The sequence below is a fragment of the Leptidea sinapis genome, chromosome 7, assembly GCF_905404315.1.
Source record: "Leptidea sinapis chromosome 7, ilLepSina1.1, whole genome shotgun sequence".
Classification (NCBI taxonomy): Eukaryota; Metazoa; Arthropoda; class Insecta; order Lepidoptera; family Pieridae; genus Leptidea; species Leptidea sinapis.
Window position 1 is genome coordinate 1,356,926 of NC_066271.1, and position 19,806 is coordinate 1,376,731.

Below are 19,806 nucleotides of genomic sequence, written 5' to 3' on the forward strand. Positions count from 1 at the left end.
CTAGCAGTTTACGATCGAAGCCGGGACGCGAATAAATTCTTAGAAAATATATACCCAGGAACAAAGCCTCGCGGACTAGCATCACTTTATACCTTGATCATCTAACTCTAACCCATAATACCTTTTGAGGCTACATCTTAAAATATAAGGTCTCTATATTTAAGACAGAACTCTCGAAATATAATTGATATATCCAGTTTATTGGTTGATATAATATAATTATGGTTTATGTGTTAAATTACGAGTCTTAATAAAACTAAGTTTCTATTTTACTTTCCTTCTCAACTGGTGTTACATTGTTAACACGAAAATTTATTGAAGTAGGCGTTACTTTGCGGAAATCCATAATTATACAAATGATTTGAGTTTTTTGTTAGTTGTCTGACTGAGACTGAGTCTCGTGCCATATTTTGGCGAGACAACAGGTCCTGAGGATGCCTCGTGTAGAGGCGAAACAGGTGTCGAATTGTTTTAAGACAAATATTGGCGGAATTAACACTAAAGAAAACTAAAATCATTTGAATTATTGTTAACACTTGTTAAATTTAACTTCAAATATAATATAAGTAGAACAATAAATTGGGTTTATAAATGAAAGTGAAAATATATTTAAATATTAAATTAAATAAATATTTAATAAATTTTTCGTCAGTCAGCTGATTTTTTAAAGATGATAATGAGATGTAAATAATAGAGTTAAGAATAGAATAGATTTGAAAGAATTGGGAGAGTCGTCGAATACAAAAGGGGGAAAAATAAATAACACGATTGGCCAAAATGATCACTTAACGTCCTCTGTAATAAAGATCGCGTTGCGGAAACTGTATACCGCTTTTTAAGAATATAACGCGCATAGACAGTGCGAGGTTGGGCATAGTAAAGGCATAAATAGAGAAGATTTACAGAAAACTGAAAAACATAATATAAAAGAAATTGATAAATCAAATTTAATAATTCAATCATTGTCATCAATCACATTTTTTTAATATTGTCAAACAAATGTCAGAATTCGAAGAGATTCGGTGTTAAAAGATAATAAAATCCGTTTTGCTTTGCAATTAATAAATAAAATACATTATTAAAAAATTTTTTGATTGTCTTACAACCTCTCATTATTATTATTTTAAATCATGTTAATATAAAATAAATTCAACTGGAATCATAAAACGTATAAGCACCGTACATATTACATATACTATACGGAGGTTATACATAAGGAGTATTGTCCAGCGGAAGGTTTCTGTGCTAGGTATTCAGTAGCCAGAGGTTAGTTTGCTTTGTTTCGAATAGTACGTTCCGAACCTACCAGAGTACCGGACGCACGCCGTTCACTCCGAGAGCCAAGCGGCGCGCGCAGACATCAACACGAAAACAAACATTCAAAACACGTGTGACACTAAATTGACATATTAGTGAGTGTGACAGTGGGGTGATTTTGGCGTGATATAAGTTTTATGTAACATTTGAGTTTTTGTGATTTGTTCGTGATAACAGTAAGTACAAGTTCTGAAATTTAACTGCTTTAGTTGATTGCGTAGATTTGATTTGATAGCGTCGCTTATACACTCAAGTTAAAAATATTTTGACAATTTCCCTTTGCTGATATAATCTTTTAAAAAGAAATCTTGTAATATTAGATACGACAAAACATTAATAATAATAAAACAACTGATTATTCGTCAAAATTATTTTTGTGTTTTATAAAATTAGCTTTATTAGATGGTTGGTTAATATTTTTAGTAGCTTTTTGTGCTTTTTATTCAAAAGCTTTAAGCAGAGTTGTAAATTTAAATTACAAAATCTGATTTTATATGTTAATTAAATATGTTAGGGTATGAGTTTTATTTTGTGTAGATATTTATATATTTTTTATGAAAAAAAAAGACTTTCTATAAGGTACTTTCATCTTATGGTACAGGTATGCTCTGACCATTACAATGCAGTGCCGATCAGGATTCTGGAAAATCCCAAAACTCGAAGGGGCGTCGTAATTGCCCTCGTCACCTTGAGACATAAGATACATACAGTTTTATTAGCCCAGTAAGTACATTATTGCTTCATGACGTCGTTAATGACGTCGCTGAGGGTACCTTACATAGATAATCCAAGGAAACCTCGAATTCGTATGTTTAGCATGTCAAATGGGAATTGCAGACTGGGTAAAATAATAATTAAATAAGAAAATAAATAATTAAATTTAGTTTGTAAAATATATTCAAATAATGAATATGTGTATGTAAATAAAAAGGTACCAGGATAGCATAAGAACACAGAGTTTGCACTCTACATTTGTTATGGCCAGTGTCGGACCTAACGAGAGGTGAGGTGAGACTATAACGATAAGTGAATGCGATGTGTCGTTTAGATAGTGTGCCTTCAGATAGACAATCTCAGTTTCTGGGATTTCAGACATACCAGTGAATATCTTTTGAATGTTGATTCAATTTCAAAACCTCTTGTTATTAAAGTTTAAAGTGTAACCTTTGTCGGGAAAATAAGTAGAATTGTTAAGGATATTAAATTTTTCTCGTACATTATTTTAAAGTGAAATTTCATTAGCTGCATTCAGTGATTTTTGGTCGGGGAAAAACTTATGGGCTCGCGTTACGGTTTTCCCTCGACATGCTCGTAACGTATTTCTATGTAAAAATTACCAATGACCGCTCTTGTATTGAAATCTCTATGACGTCTCGCATTTGACGTTTGACAGAAATTTGAAAATGGAACGAAAATGTGAAGTATTAGTTTTACAATTTTATTATTATAATGCGTGTATTTTGTGTATATACATAGATTATAATTATTTTTTATATTTATTTTAATTTTTATGCAAATCTTAAATATTAAACGGAAAACTGAAAAATTCTTTAGTTGATAAAATATCATCTAATCGAAATATTTCTAAAACCCAGTTGATGAAATATTTTCCCATAACAAATATTTCGAAAAACAACTTGTTACAACAATGTGAATAAATAATACCTTTTTAATTGCTGGAATCTAAACTGCAAAGTAAGTACACGTAATAATTACATTTCTTTGGAACTTTTTCTTTAAACCAATTTGCGAAAAAACTCGTCTGAATAGTGTTATTAAATTATAATTCCTCGATTATTTTATTTAATGTTTTTTGAAAGCGGCTCACTCGACTGGAAACAAGTACTTATTGATTTCTAATTTTGGTGAACTCATCGATGTGGAAAGTCAAAATACAATTACTATAAAACTATAATAACTAAATTTACTGTCGAAGTTTATTGAAGAACTTTGATACGACTGAGCGGATTTATACGAGGCTTAAACCCAGATAATCTTGAGTTTAATAGTTCGATAGTTAATATAATTCGCAATAATAATAAATTACACGCTATCAATTCAAAGATAATGTAGATTTTAGAAAATCATTATTATAGTAAGCAAGTCCAAGCGGTTTAAATAAATAGCTGCTATAAATAATAGCCTGTAATATGATTACAGATCATGTTTTGTATTTTTCGTATTTTGATTTAAAGTTTAATAACTTCTCGGCACTCTCTTCACTGATAGAAGACTAATTTGAGAATTAATAAATATTTTATTTTGATGCCAATAGTGATAATATAGATAAATAAGATATAAAATAACGCTCATGTATATTACTCACATTCAATTATCAAAAAAACAAAACTTTTCTTAATCAGACATTGTAAGATACTCAATTCCTTACCTTAGCGGGATATTGAAAAAAAACCGCCTTAACATCTCCAGTAGACATTGTGTTTCACATAAAAAAAGTTTTGTGAGGTTTTGTTACTTACTTGTTTTTCTTAGGTCATAGAAGAGTTTCATGAGTCTTATTGGAATAGTTAGATATATGCTTTATTAAAGATAATTTAACATTATTCAATAGACTTAATAATTATGATACATAAGTAAATATTATTAATTATTTCGTAACCCACACCATTATACACGTATTCGTTTAGGTGAGTTACTCGATATTGTAAAATTTTTAAAGTTCAAGAGTTCTTACAATATGGGTTCGATTTTATTATAGACCAAGGGAAGAAATATAAATATAAGAAAAATAAGTAACAGCAAAAATAGCGAGACAATTAAAGTTGTTCGTTATACAAATTAAATTGAAATGTGCTCAGACATTATTCATTTACGATTATAAGATATCAGCGGCAAAGATTAGCCTAGGATTAAGACTAGCTTAGCTTAAGTTTTCATTGAATTTCTCTTTCAATATACAAAATTCTAATGCAAAGGAATGGAATTACAACAAGTTTTGATATTTTGAACACATAAACGAAACATGACACATTAATAACAATTATGATTTATTGATAACATTTCTGAAGATTAATTTGACTTGAAGTGTTTTGATCATGACGAAAGTACATATAGAAAAGATAGATGAAATTACCTATAGATTTTCTTGGTCTTGATAATGTAATATATTATGTACACAGACACATAAGTGAATTTGCGAGAAACTGTCATAACCATATTGATAACACCAGGAACAGAGATAAACTTTCAATGCCTACTACTTGGTTAAGTCTTTTGTGGGTTGATGTATATGCTTTTACAGTAGGTTCCCAGAAAAGATTCAAAACAAATGTATTACGAAATTCAAAAGAATTGGTAAAAAACGTTTGTGTGGTTACTATAATATAAGCGACTTTCTTAATCATACCACATATTGGGAATGTAGTGACCGCCCTCAGGCCATTATATAATAATTTTTATTGTATGATATTACATTGTAATCATATTTTTATGAAAAAAAAAGTAGCCTGCTGAGTTTGTTGCGCCTGTTCTTGTCAGGTCTGAGGCATACTATTTCGAATGGGTAGTAGTTTTTGACTTTCAATAGTGATATGATATCCTATTTTGTTTGTTGGTTTGGCTGAGATTATGAACCCAGTTTTCTTCGGTACTTAAAAACATTTTAGCTCACATTAACATTCCTGCTGATCTTTGCTCTGTCTACTTTTCCGTAGTTACTTCCGTCACTTCTCTAAACTCAATGTATGAATTTGTGAAATTGCCAATCATCTTACTATACCTGATCAAACCATCTTAAATTTCTAAATAACAAAATTAAGCAGTTATATACTTCTGTTTTTATTTATAAATATGTGATCAGTTTAAAATACTTCGCACGAAATTGGCTAACAAAACGATTATAGCACCCTGAGATTATCTACGTACGTAATAAATTAACAATACTTGATATTAATTTTTGATTACACTGTTGATTTTTTATTTATTTTATATAGTTATAGTTTGTGTGTTTTTTCAATTATATTAAAACTATAAAATTGTGTTTCAAAGTTAACATTTAAATAATATACTTATACGAATTAAGAATATGTAATTTTTAAAGCTTCGTAATATAATATACCAAAATAGCAAAAACCTAATATTTTGGTAATAGAAACAGACACATCTTTTTTAATATGAACGTTTTAAAAGATTATATTTTTCTTATAATACCTAAGATTATTATCCAGTATATAATAAACAAGTAGCTTCGCCTTTATATGTCAAATTATATATCGAGATACGAGAACATATCTCTCGATCTGTGATCGGATAACATCTTCTCCGTCTCATACATTATCATTAATATGGCATAGCTTCTCAATTTGATGCTTTTGCGATCAACTTATCGATACATTTAATCTTTCAGTATTAATTATGCGTATCGATCTTACTTGTGGGGCTCACACATACGTGCACCTACACACACACACACACACACACAATACACTATTTGACTTTTCGCAGCCTATTGGTAATCATGGAATGTAGATTGGTTAACTGTAGGCAATCGTTCTGTAGGTCAGGCTATGTTTAGTGTAACGACCAAATATTTTGTACCTAAATAAAAATAAAATGTCATAACCAAATATACACTCCAAACTATGCGCATGAACGTAATGAACTTAACGTAGGTTTCAAATCTACTGAGCTATCTAAAAAAGCAGCACGAAGACATTGAGACAATATATATATATATATAATAATTTATTTCCTAGAAGTTGAAGCAGCGCTAACATTCGCACGTTGGCAGTGTTTTGGTTCTTGATGAAGTTTTCACTTGTGTCGTGAGGCCGTAAGTATTTGAAGTGGAAAAAATTTGGAAACTTGTTAGGTGAGCTGAGCAAATTTTATGCACATTGCTTGTGATGTGTCATGATCGGTAAAGGTCTTTTGGTTGAAAGTCATCACAATATAATTGTTAATAAATTACAATTCAATGAATAATTGGTACTTGAATACTACGAACAATTACATAGACAATACCTTCACCGATTTATATTATAAATTTGAATATAGCATAGAACGTTTACTTGTCAGAAATTTACATAATGTCCAAGTTGCATTGTTAATAGCCGTACATTATATTTAGAAGCATTATAGCTATATAGATAACTTAACCAGGCACTAACTACTTGTATAGAATAAAAGCACAGTAAAGGGTGTATTTTTAACTCTTCCTGCAATATGATCAAGTAAGGAAGTAAGGCGACAGTAGGTAGTAAGTGAATTTACTTAAGATTAATCATTCGAACGTTTGAATTCAAAACTTCACGCTCAGTTATTAAATTATTATTAAAGTCTAGAAAGGCGTCACAGTACTACAGAGGTTTGTGTTCAAAATATACTATTATATCATTATAAAAATTATACTCAAATATTTTCTTCCAAAATACTTTGACCGGAATTAATATGTCATTGAAATGTATTGTAAATGTTAAGATTTCTCTTATTCAATGATGTTTGCCTTGAGAACACTAAACACGTACAACAGATTTCATGTACGTAAATGTCTAAATATTATGAGTACCGGTACGCAACTGAGCAAACCGGTACTCGTACCCGCTCTCTTTCATACCGCACCCCGTCGTTGCTCCTTCTAGTGGCTGAGTTGTATTTATCACTACATGTTATAAAACAAAGTTCACCGCCGCGATTGTCTGTCTGTCTGTCGCGACAAACTCAAAAACTACTGCACGGATTTTCATTCTGTTTTCAGTCATGGATAGCGTGGTTCTCGCGAAATGTTTTAATATACAATTTGTTTTGTTTTTGTATTCATACCATATTTGTTGGGGGTGTCGGAAAAAATAAACCATTTGGGAGTTTTTAACGAAAACGCTGTTTAAACCCTTTGAGATATATCAAAATAATATATGGTGGAATTTTGTATCTTATATAGGTCTACAGATAAGTCCGCAATAGCATATATCTATCTCTTAAGGATAACATAATATATCCATGTTAATACTTTAATTAAATTGTAAAGGCTGTTTACAAAAATACGATATTATTAATTAACTCATTAACTTTGTTTTCACATTTCCGTTGACTTTAGACTACATTACTTCCGAATATTTACATTTTTTTTTGCTATGGACAGAAAAGCGTCTGTCGGGTAAGCTAGTCATATAATATATGAGTAACATACATACAGTAGTAACATATTTCTATCTCTTATACGTCTTCATATTTAACTTAAAGATCAGGTGTACATAAAATAACTAAAGATAAAGATATTATGAATTTTATTTTTCATGATGTATTTTCCGTGGTCTTTTTACTTATTATTTATTCGACATTTTAATTTACTGAAGAGACACCCTAGTATAATATAATTATATGTATTGCAAGGGTCAATTTATTCTGCTCAGTATGATATTCTCTAAGCTTGGTAATTTGCGTTATCCCAGAGATAAGACCGTTTTTGCGCTCCAAAAATCAGCTTGTAGTAAATTTCATCAAAATCATTACAAGTATTTCTTTAGAAGAAATATATATAATATTTAATTGATTTTTTTATGTGTGTATCTTTGATAAAGCTGATCCATTCACTAGAGCTTCATTACAACTGGACTGATTTTGATGAAATTTTTAGTAATCTTCATATTATCCCAGAGTGTGATCATGTGAAGCTTAGTATTGAACGATTTTTATTTGGGTTTTTGTAAAATTGTTATAGGAATGAGCCACATGAAGCCTGGTCCGGCTTAAGCTTATTTATTGATATAATAAGTGAGAGTTAAGCATGTTTAATAGCTCTTTCGATAATGATGGTGATAAAACCATTTTGTTGCTTTATTTTTTTGTATTCCTTACAGTTTTAAAAAGCAAAATGTTAAAAAAAATGTATAACTAAAAGCCAATTACACGTTCATAAAAGTCTTAAATTGTTTTTATTAACTTGTATATATATATTTCCTTGACTGTACAAAATATAATGCGCGTGATCATGCTATCGTTGAAGTCTTTCGTATGCTACGAGCATGTTCCGACAGTCGATCATAACGGTACATTTTACTGATTTATCCTGCGTATCAAACGTACTTTTATCATATATAAATAAATATTGTTTGGAGTATTTAACACATTGTTACTTTTACTTTACAGTTATTTGACTTAAGCAAAAATGGGAACTGATTAGAATTATATTTTTTTATATATTCTGTCGTTTTCTCCGTTAATAAAAAAAATTGGCATGTGTTTTTCATTTTGTGGTAGCTCTCCAATAGGTGACACTATAGCATATAAACTTATATCGGTTAATCAATTCATATGAAAATTGGTAGCTATATTTAAACACAGACTATGTTATTAACAAACGCAAAGTAAAGTTAATCAAAGTTTAGTGCTTTTTGTCTTTATCTTACCTTTGTCACTAGAGAATAACATGACAGGGAGAAGTAATTAAGCTCAGCTTATGAATGTCAGTTTAAATATACAACAAGTTATTATTTTTTTGAATAAAGAGTAGACACAATACTATAATTAATTGAGGCTTTGGTTCAAATATTTGAATATTATAAAATCAAATAACGAATTTTTTATCTAGTAAGTACATACTTGATAAGTTAAAACTTAATTGTTCAGAGCCAGTGCTTACGTACTACATATTAGCGTGGTATCACTTCAACTCAAATCAAACATTTAACTTAGTTTCTGTAAAGTTCGGAATTGATTTGATATAATTACCACTTATTAAAAAGCGAATAAAACTCACTGTCTAAATAATATCGCATTATTAAGAGATACATATTGATTATTAGCTATTGTATAAGCCACAATTGCATTTCAAAATGGTATTCGAAACGCGATCACTAACAACTTTACTAAATAGGCATTAGACAATCGTGAGTTGACTAGACTGTGGTGTTCTGAAGACAGTATGCTCTAGTCCTCAGATAGCCCATTAGAGCACCGTCGCCAACCACTTAGAACCAATTACAATGAACATCTTCCTTACTGAGTTATCCCATAGAAGTACTCGGGTTGAATTGATTGTACGATAATGTTGATTGGGACTACATGATTGTGACTATTGCAGGTCTATTAAATGGGGTCTATTCACGCTCGTACACCAATTAAGAAACACCTTCCGACAGACTTCTCTAAGAAAAAAATGAAAATATAATGTGGTGGTGTGGATGTATTGGATGTATCATATGTATATAGCATCTTACACACATAAATATATCATATAATATATCAAATCAATTATTATTTAGTTTATTTTTTCTTTTTTTATGACAATAAGGGACAAGACGAGCAGGACGTTCAGCTGATGGTTATTGATGCCCCCTGCCCATTACAATGAAGAGCCACTCAGGATTCTTGAAAAACCCAAAGTTCTGGGTGGCACTACAATTGCGCTCGTCACCTTGAGACATAAGATGTAAAGTCCCATTTGCCCAGTAATTTCACTAGCTACGGCGCCCTTCAGACCGAAAGACAGTAATAGCCGGCATCCTATGCAAAGGAGCCTCCCACTGGTATTTTCTTGCCAATTCTTCTACAACATAAGCAGCATAAAAGTAATTAGTTGTTGTTATATATATATCATATATATTTAAATTATTTTGCCGACTGTACAAAATTATAGAGCCATTATTTTTTCAATAATAAAGATTTTAGTTTACTTTGGTAGGTAGGTAGGTAGGTAAATAGATCTTACTGGTAAAAGCTAGTTAGTAAAAAAAATATATTTGAAAAGTTTTAATATTGTTATTGCAGATACCTTCATTACAATTTCGTAAGAAATACATGCTTAAAATTGTAATTCCGTGATTTTTAAATCAAGAAGAAAAACAATTTTAAGCAAGAAAATGCTTGGCCATATAATATGTAGGTTAAGAGTTTTGTATTTCTATCCTCAATAACGTTGTACACTATTTACATTTAAACGCACGTTACTTGTTGTATGAAAATGTAAAGAGTATCATCTCACTTTATTATTTTTGTGATCAACTTGCAGTACTATTCAAGCATTATTTAGATTTCGGTCTGACGGGCGCCATAGCTGATGAAATAAATAGGTTTTTCTATAATCCTGAGTGGCAATGCATGCATTACAGATGTCCATTAGCAGTCCTGCCCATTGGTAGTATGTGTCATTTACTCAAGTTGTTATTTTAAATTAATTGGAATTATTTAAATTAAATTTGTAACTAAAGTTAATTCTCGGGTTCCGTTCGTTTACTGTCAGGTGAACGTCGTATTGGTCTCGTCATAAACAAAGTCGGTCACTCAATATCGAAAAGGTATAGTCCTACTTTAAAACAATAAAGTTAAAAGGTTTTATTTACCACAGATGATGTACTTACTAAAAACATCTCGTCACCATTTGTACAAACTATGCCCACGATACGAATATACCATCAATTATCTTCAGTCGTGACTATATAAGTGGAGTACCAACAGAACCTTTGGAGTATTAGGATTGAGGAGTTTGTATCCGTGGATAAAGAAAAATGCCCATAAAGTTAATATGTTATGATTCTGAAATTCAAAGTCTCAACGCGCTTTGTCACCTATTAGCTTCCAATGACCTTCAAGCATAGAACATACTTCCCGCTTGCGTCTCTTAGCTCCTAGTGCTACCTATCCGCTTCTCATCACAAAAGCCTCTTGCCCGTTTACCCCCTCATATAATATATATATATGAGTATATATGTATATATATATATATATATACATATATATCTTAATATATATAAATTACGTGACACGTTGTTTGTTCGCGATGGACTCCTAAACTAAAGAACGGATTTTAATGGGGATTATTACTTCATGGAGTGCAGTTTGGTCCAACTTGAGAGATAGGATAGTTTTTATTTCGATTGGGACCCATAATTATTTTTATTTACAATATTTGTTTTGTATGGACATTTTTTCTATGAGAGAATTTAGTGACGCATGGTTTGACAGTTCCGCTGTGAAAGAATTTTATACCAACAAAAAATTATATTATAACAACAGGGAGCATTTTTTACGAAATAATTCTTGATGGTTTGAAATATTATTGGCAAATTCCTATAAAACAGTATTTTTTTTTTACTATGTACGGAACAACGTCTGTTTAGTCAGTTAGTATATATATATCTACACCGCATTAACCGATTCTTTTCAATGTACTGTTTAAATAAATAAATATTTAAAATTTTCATACCAGGGAGACCCGTTTTTGTTCATTGTGATTTACGATACTAAAGTTACTTTATACCACACTTAATAATTATTAAAACTTTGTCGAAATTTTACCAAATAGACCTTTTAAATACCAAAGAATCTTTTCTTTGTTCGTTTAGTAATTTCACGGAACCAATTCTGGTATTTAATCAAATCACTTGATTTGTTTCGCGATAATAATATCGTGTTGTTATTTTAAAATCCTATGTGATCTGATCAGATCACAGAGGTTTGGTCAATACCAAATCATTGTTTATATCATATTCATGCGAAATATATAAAAACATTTTTTATAACATTGTATTATCGTTGGAATGATATTTAATTGCAAAGTTTCATACGAAGCTGTCTTGAGTAAGAATAGTCGAAAATTCTGTTCTAAGATCTAAAGAAATGTATGAGTAAAACAAAACAATAATATAATACAATACGACAGACTCAATATAGAACTGGTCACTCGGAACAATTTCTTTAATGACTCAATGGGCGCTAACGATTTTACGTCAAAATAACAATCTGGTATGAATAATGGAAAACACGTACGGATACGAAACTGTGTTCTAGATCTAGACCAGCTACACAATTAGCTAACTTGTTATTCGTACAAAAGATTTATTTCAAATTATATCGTATCAGCTGTACGTAGCCAACGAATATATTGTAATTGGGGCCTTAATGTATTTAAACTTTTGTTTCATGAAATTTAAACCAAAGGCTAGGTTATGTTGCTCATTAAGGCAACTTTGTTTCTGTAAAATTCAAACTAGGTTAAAGGTTTGGGTGTATGTATTTGGTTTTATTAGGGTAAGCTTTTATTGTAAGTTTATGTAACAAAATATTTATTATACTTATTATTCTTAATGGTATTTCGGATTTACTTGTAAACTATATAACTTTCATTTTTAATCTTGCTTAACCTTGTGGCGGCGACATGGGACGGGTCATCCCCTTCTCTAAAATATGGCCCAGGCAGGCGATGGCTGGCCCATGCGTCATGCTCGTGAACGGGCGCTACTTATGGTGGCAGAATGATCCTGTTACGGGAAGCTCTTAAAATTTATTATATAATCGCTTATAAAATAATCGCAAAATGCCTTTATTTATTTACGGTATGTGTGGATGATGCTGGTACTGTACTCAATAATTTTTGTTTTGTATTAATTTACATTTACTTTTTTGAATTACTCGTGTAAGGCATTAACTATTTGACGTTTGAGTACGTTTGTTGCAACACTTTACATATATTGTAATTGAAATGATTTGTAAAACTATAAAAAATTTAATCTTGAAAAAAAAATTTTAAATAGTCGCAATAAGTTTCTTGCTACTTCTTCTTATTAGCTCAACCCTTTACGAAAAAGCAGAAGATTCAATATTAAAAAAAAATTGACATTTATAAGTGTCATTTCCTTGACCAAAATGAATAAAGTGATTTGATTTGATTTGAATTAATTATAGTTTGTGTACGACTGCGAGTTACTGATGAGTTACTCGGCAGATTGTCTCGTACGTTATCTCGCACTGTGTAAACTAGCCATTAGCGGAATTGGCTTTATTGATATATTATATTGTTGTCAAAGATAAAATTTTTACAGAAGCATTAAAAGTTGGTTTACTTTAAGATATGATAATATTGAAAAGTTTATAATCTCAATAAAGTTTATCGCAAAATGGTAGATCCACTCATAAATTCCGTATTTACATTCTCAAATACTGTGATTACTTACATTGTGAGACAACGGACACAAAAAACTTATTTTAAAACTAATAATTTGACTTGCAAATCAAGTAAATATTTTTAATTGCATGCATGTTCATAAGTCTGTGCGTAAAAACACTCACTGTTTTTTTTGGAAATTGCATTTAGAAATAAGAAAGATTTTTAAAATTTTTGTCAAAGTCCAAAAAAACAACTAAATAACTTCTATATTATGCAATACATATCTACTTAAGCACTCTTCGGTATTATTTCAAAAAGTATTTTTTCAAATATTTTGAAGCTGTCGGTGGCTTTACAAAACGTATTCAAGTTTCGTGAAAACATTTTGTTTTATTGGAGGGGTCAAAGGTTGATGTATTATTTCAAAAGCTATTTAAAGAGATCGTTATAACTGATAAATCGCTTTAGAAGTATTATGTTTCATTTTTAAAATTAAATACGAGTATATTATGTTAGCTAGTTGGTCGATATTGGCCAAATAAATTTATTACTTGAGAAATATTTTCGTTATTTTATTATTAATAATAATAAGCCTTTTAATATTCCATATCTACAAGTTTACAATAAATAATATGTAAGTAATAAATAAATTTAAAAAATTATATTTAATGTACAAATATGTTTAAACTATCTCTATAAACGCCATTAGACATACAACCACTCACACGATAGGAACACATACCGTTGTTGCATGGATTTGAAAGAAATAATACAATTTTTTTTCATTTGAATGTATTACAGATACAATTCAAATACAACAATGTTTATTCACAAATTGAAAAACCACATAAACGTTTACAATGGACCCCTAATTAGGTCAACCTGTAGCGGGCTTCCAAAACATAATAAACAAACACGATTGCACCGATAAACTGTTGAGTTGTATGTAAACATTAAAATTACAAACAAATAAAAGAAATAAAAAATAAAACATAATAAAAATTTACAAAAGTTGTATAATTTTAAAGAAGTATTGATGACTTCAAAACTAAATAAGAATAACGCAGTGGATTTGTGTGTATGTGTATGTTGTGTGTAAATGTATGTTGTTGTGTTTGTTAGTTTACTTTACATACATTGTTTTCAAATGAACGGATGCATAATTAACTTCATGCTCATTCTATTGACAACCTATAAATATAATTACCATAAAAACACTAACCATAATTACTAGTGACATTGCTAATAAATTGCCAGCAAATATTGTCCTTGAATATATATATAATGATTTTTAATCTGTTCTATAAATAGGGCGACACAATCAATATGAACCTCAGTGTAATTAACAAGTGACGTATAGAAAAGCTCTGAGATAGCAAGCGTTGATATGGTTTACGACGTGGCATGCTTATTTCATTGCTTAGATAACATCTTAAGACATCTTCTTGTGGGAGAGTTTTATTAAGCCGACCGATAGGAATTTATCGTATATGTATGTTTTATAGTATCTAAAAATTGTTAAACTTTTATCTGTTATCGTAATAAAACTAAAATTAATTCTAAGTTTTTCAACTTACAACAATAATTACAAAGAAGAAGCTGATGTTTTGTATATTTTTCACCTTATATCATTTATACATCTAGATAGACTGTGACAGCTATGAAAACGTTGAAAATAATTGAGTTTGAAAGTTAGTCTCTATATTAACCAAAACATGCACACTAACAGAAAGTGATCGCGAGTGTTAGACTTAGCTATTCAAGCACACTAAAGTAATAAACCTAGCGTGTTATAATGGTAGTTCTAGCAGCAAGAGACTCTATCATGACGTATACATTATCTATGTTTTTTACATCAACTCTTAGATATGATAGAAATTTTCCTTTTAGGAGTTCTTGGGATTCTGTTTCAAGAATAGGATGTTATGGATCTATCTACCTTTCTTTTTTTTCTTTTATCTTTTTAAAAGAATCTGCCCATGTGTTTATTTATACAAATATAAATAATATCATAAAAAATACCTAAGATATATATTATAATAAAATATAATAATATAAATAAATAATAAATTATATAAATAAATAAATATAAATTAATAAATATTATAATATAAATAAATAAAAAAATATGAAATTAATTAAGAAAATATATTATATATCAATCAACACGATACTGCTGTATATTAACTTTATGAAATGTTTTATTGTAACTCAAAATATAAATATTTTAAAATTAACAATTTAAAGCAGAACTTGTGATAACCAGACCATCCAAACACCGTTAACGAGAATGACGTATATATGTACCAGCATTACCTCACCTCTCTTGACTATATTTAGGGAAGCAAACGACCCGCCCCATGACATCGCCACAAGCAATGACATTTTAGTGAGCATGATGAAGCACTAAACACCTTCAATTTCAATTAAATAATGTTCAACGGAATCAAAACGGTTCCCTATGGCCTCAGTGAAAACTGATTAAAAAAAATATGCAGAGATAATAAAAAATGAATTTCTCATTACCGTAAACACAAGAAGCCTTATTAAATCCACTGACTATAATCACACGCTCACCGCAAATTGAAGCTCCTTGGTGTAAGAAATTCAATTTTCGTACAAGTGAACTATAAAGGTGCTGTCCCACTGATGCGCATGATGGGCACGAGCACGCGGCGTATTTACACTGCGTGGGTTCATTTGTTTGACAACGTAGGTCTACGTTTCCACTGTAACACACACTATACAGGAATATACGACTATGTACAACTATAGCATGGATGCACGGATTCGTTATGCATGAATTGATTGAAGCCACGTGGCTAACTCATATTTGTTTATTCGTCGCTCAACGCCTGTATTACAGTGGAAACGAAGACCCCCGTTGTCAAACGGCAATGAGACATGCATTGTGTGCGTACCGCATGCACAGCGTGCATGAACCTTGACAGCGAGCTATGTAAGCGCCTATTCGAGCATGCCACGCATATATCAACGCGTTTTCGTGCGCTGCAGTGGACACAATCACATACATCTTATCTTTATATACATAATTCTTGTGTGCGTGTGTATGTCACTGAACCTCTCCTAGACGGCTGGACCGATTTTGATGATATTTTTGTGTGTTCCAGTGAATTTGAGATTGGTGTGTGTCTTCAGGTGGATTCGAAAATGGTTTAGATTCACAATTAAACTACCTCCTAAACGGCTGGACTGATTTTGATGACTTTTTTGTTTGTTTCAGTGAATTTGAGATTGGTTTAGATTCTCAATTCCGTCCATATAATATAATTCTCCTGCTAATGTGTATGTTAGTGAACTCCTCATAACGGCTGGACCGATTTTTCAAATTTAAGACGTGTGTACAGGACAACGTCTGTTGGGTCCACTAGTAGTTATATATATTTCTTGTATGCGTGTGTATGTCACTGAACTCCTCCTAGACGGCTGGACTGATTTTGATGAAACTTTCTGTGTGTCTTCAGGTGGATTCGAGGATGGTTTAGATTGACAATTGAACTACCTCCTAAACGATTGGTGTGTGTCTTCAGGTGGATTCGAGAATGGTTTAGATTCACAATTAAACTACCTCCTAAACGGTTGGACCGATTTTGATAATTTTTTTGTTTGTTTCAGTGAATTTGAGATTGGTTTAGATTCTCAATTCCGTCCATATTATATAATTCTCCTGCTCATGTGTATGTTAGAGAACTACTCCTAACGACTGGCCCGATTTTTCAAATTTAAGACGTTTGTACAGGACAACGTCTGTCGGGTCCACTAGTTTTCTTATAAAACGAAGCTTAACATACGTGCGTAGCCTCTCCGTGCGCCGCGGTGGGACAGCGGCTTTATATCGAAGTTATTTCATATTATCTGCGCAGTAGTGTGTTCAATCACGCACAGACCCTACATGACCTTGTTATAAACACTTATGGAAATTATATCCGAGAAATATAATACGAAATCATTCAAGCAAATAATAAAGCAAATTGAATGTTGCTCGTTGTAAAGCGGTTTATTGTATTAATTGTTGTGTAATTGGGTTTCATTCACATTCAATGTACTGTGTTTAGCAAAAATACGTGCAGTTTTTCCGAGAAACATATAAAATGAATTGGAAACGTTTGTTGCACGGTCCATTACTTTATTTTTTTATTATTTATAACTATCGATAAACATTTTAAATAAAATGTAATAAATTATAGAAATATTGAGAAATCCTTAAACTGATTCTAGTTTAAGGGTTTAAAAGAAATCTTTCTCCTCTATTATATGTATGTATTTTAATGGACGAAGAAAGAAAAGATATACATATATAGAATATTATAGAAATCTTAATCACGATAATGTAAAATTATAAAAATAATATATAAAGTGTAATTTAATATATTATAATAAATTGTAAGTGTAAGTGATTTGTAAAATACGATACAAGTAGGTAACCTATATCTCTATTTAAATATGGTGGGATTTAAAAAAAAATCTAATATAAATATAAAAAAAATATTTTTAAATCATATCAAAATGATTTTGCAATTAATTAAATAATAAATTTATCGTTATAAGTCTATACTATTTTTTTTTTTTTTATTTATTTATTTTCTGTTCTTTTAACGCGCTTATCTTTGGATCTGCATATGTAATATTATTATGAATAATTCTTTTTCTATATGAACGTCAGATAAATGACAAATAATATAATATAGGCAATTAAATACAGGCTACGCCTCTCACATAGCTTTAAACATGATATTTTTGTAATATAGGTCGTAAGATATGCGTTTGAGAATTCTCTTATCAGAGTGCGTCCTATATCGAGGACGAGCCACAATATATATTTTTTCATTACACTGAGGCTGACATCTATACAGCGTACTTAGACTTTACTCAGACTTTACTTACGTAAAGCTTATGTGAGTGTTAGCTTTTCATGACCTTTGATTTCGTTTTTATAGTTATTTGACAGCTGAAATTAAGCTAAGGCAGCCTAATGCAAAAGTCAAGTTCGTGTTTTATTACACTTATTTTTACGTAAGTAAAGTCTGAGCAAAGTCTAAGTACGCACTATAAATCTCAGCCTTAGAATGTATTTAATCAATTGAATCAACTTCTTGTAAATGGCAAGTGTTCCTTAAGGTAAAACCTAATGCAATGCTAGTATGTTGAGACATTTCAAAACAAACTTTTTATATGCAGTAAAAACTCGCTCGCCTTTGGTGACCTCACGTAATTTATTCAATAATGGATACTGTGTCTAATCAGAATGGTATAGTGTGTAAAAACTACTATTTGTGTCTGAATTTTTGTAGATTTATTTGGTTTGCGGGTGAGATCTTTGTCAATGTCGTCAGCGTTAGGTCAGCAAAAGTATTCGGAGCAGAGGAAACGTTTAATAAATTACTTCGGCCCATATTAGTGGCCAGCCCTTAATTCTAGGAAACTTTGCGTCATTTCACGTGGTTTTCTTTAAACGATTTTGTTGTGTGTCGTAATTTCATTGAGTGAAAATGAGCAAGGAAAAAACGTTCTGTCTTATTGAACACTTTAGTTCTAGTTAAACAGTTTCAATGTGTGAATTACGAGAATATAGACACACCTTTCGTGGAATCTTTTGAGTAGCTGTAAAAATTTAGGTTTCTCAAATCTGTCAAAAAGCACTAAGAAACTGTACTATCAATAGAGTGAGATAGTGCTTAAAATTATTCTGAGTATATTTTAGGGCTGTATAAGTATTTAACTGTAGCATACGTCACGTCACATATTTGGATTTATGGGGTAGGTCTACAGTCCTGTTTTCAAAGAGCTTTCTTATCCGTACACCCAAACATCCTTGCAAAACGAAACGGGATTAATATCTTCGTAAAATTCATGGAGACCTACCTAAAGACCTAGCAACGCTGGTGTGACTCCATTGCAATTGCAGAACATTGTGGTCACTTTCACTACAGCTGACATAGACTCTTGTTTGTCCTTCTCTTTTACAAAATAAAATGAGAGTTATTATTCAAAAAAGAATAGCGTTGAAGTTAATATGAATACCTCACCAAACTTCCAGTCTGCTCTGAAGTTCGCGCAAATAAATTCCGTATTCACAGCAACGTCACAGTGAACTTGAAATATAGAGACGTGTAAACGTTCCTAAAATTTTCCAAAATGGTCAATTAATAACTGTTGCGGCGGCGTCTGACGGGTCGTCTCCTTCCTTCAAATATTTGCGGAGGAAACTTTGACTGGTCCATGCGTCAATTCGTGAAAATTCTTGTGGTGCCAAGTCTAGCTGTTACAGTTAAAAAATCAATGTATATTTTTGATGCAATTACTAATTATTAAGTAATCACGACCATCATATTCACGAAGCATCCTTACACAAACAATGAAAGCTCCAAATGTTAATGCATCCAATAAAGCATAATTGGTCTTCTGGTAGTTTATAATCTCTTCCAGTTTTGATGTCACCACAATTTCAAAACCCGTATTAACTAAAAATCTATTTTTTAACATTCTTTTTAACGGTATGATTAAGTAAATATGTATTTTTAATTTAATCCATACACAACTGGAATAAAACCTGCAATTATATAATTATCTCATTGGATGTATAACTGGAGCCTTCAAATATGTTTATTAAACAATCCGAACTTGTT

General features: G+C 30.9%; 1 protein-coding gene across 5 annotated transcripts in view; it reads left to right on the forward strand.

Annotated features, from left to right (window-relative positions):
• Positions 1-1,283: 1,283 nt before the first annotated feature.
• The window catches only part of LOC126965507 (cadherin-86C), a 169,612-nt gene continuing 151,089 nt past the window's right edge, over positions 1,284-19,806 (forward strand). For 4 of the 5 annotated variants that reach the window (XM_050809139.1, XM_050809141.1, XM_050809142.1 and 1 more), the window contains exon 1: positions 1,284-1,493. The gene's annotated coding sequence lies outside the window, so the exon portion shown is untranslated. Of the gene's footprint in view, positions 1,494-2,662; positions 2,734-19,806 lie in introns of those variants that run through there. The other variant, XM_050809140.1, reaches the window with a different exon arrangement.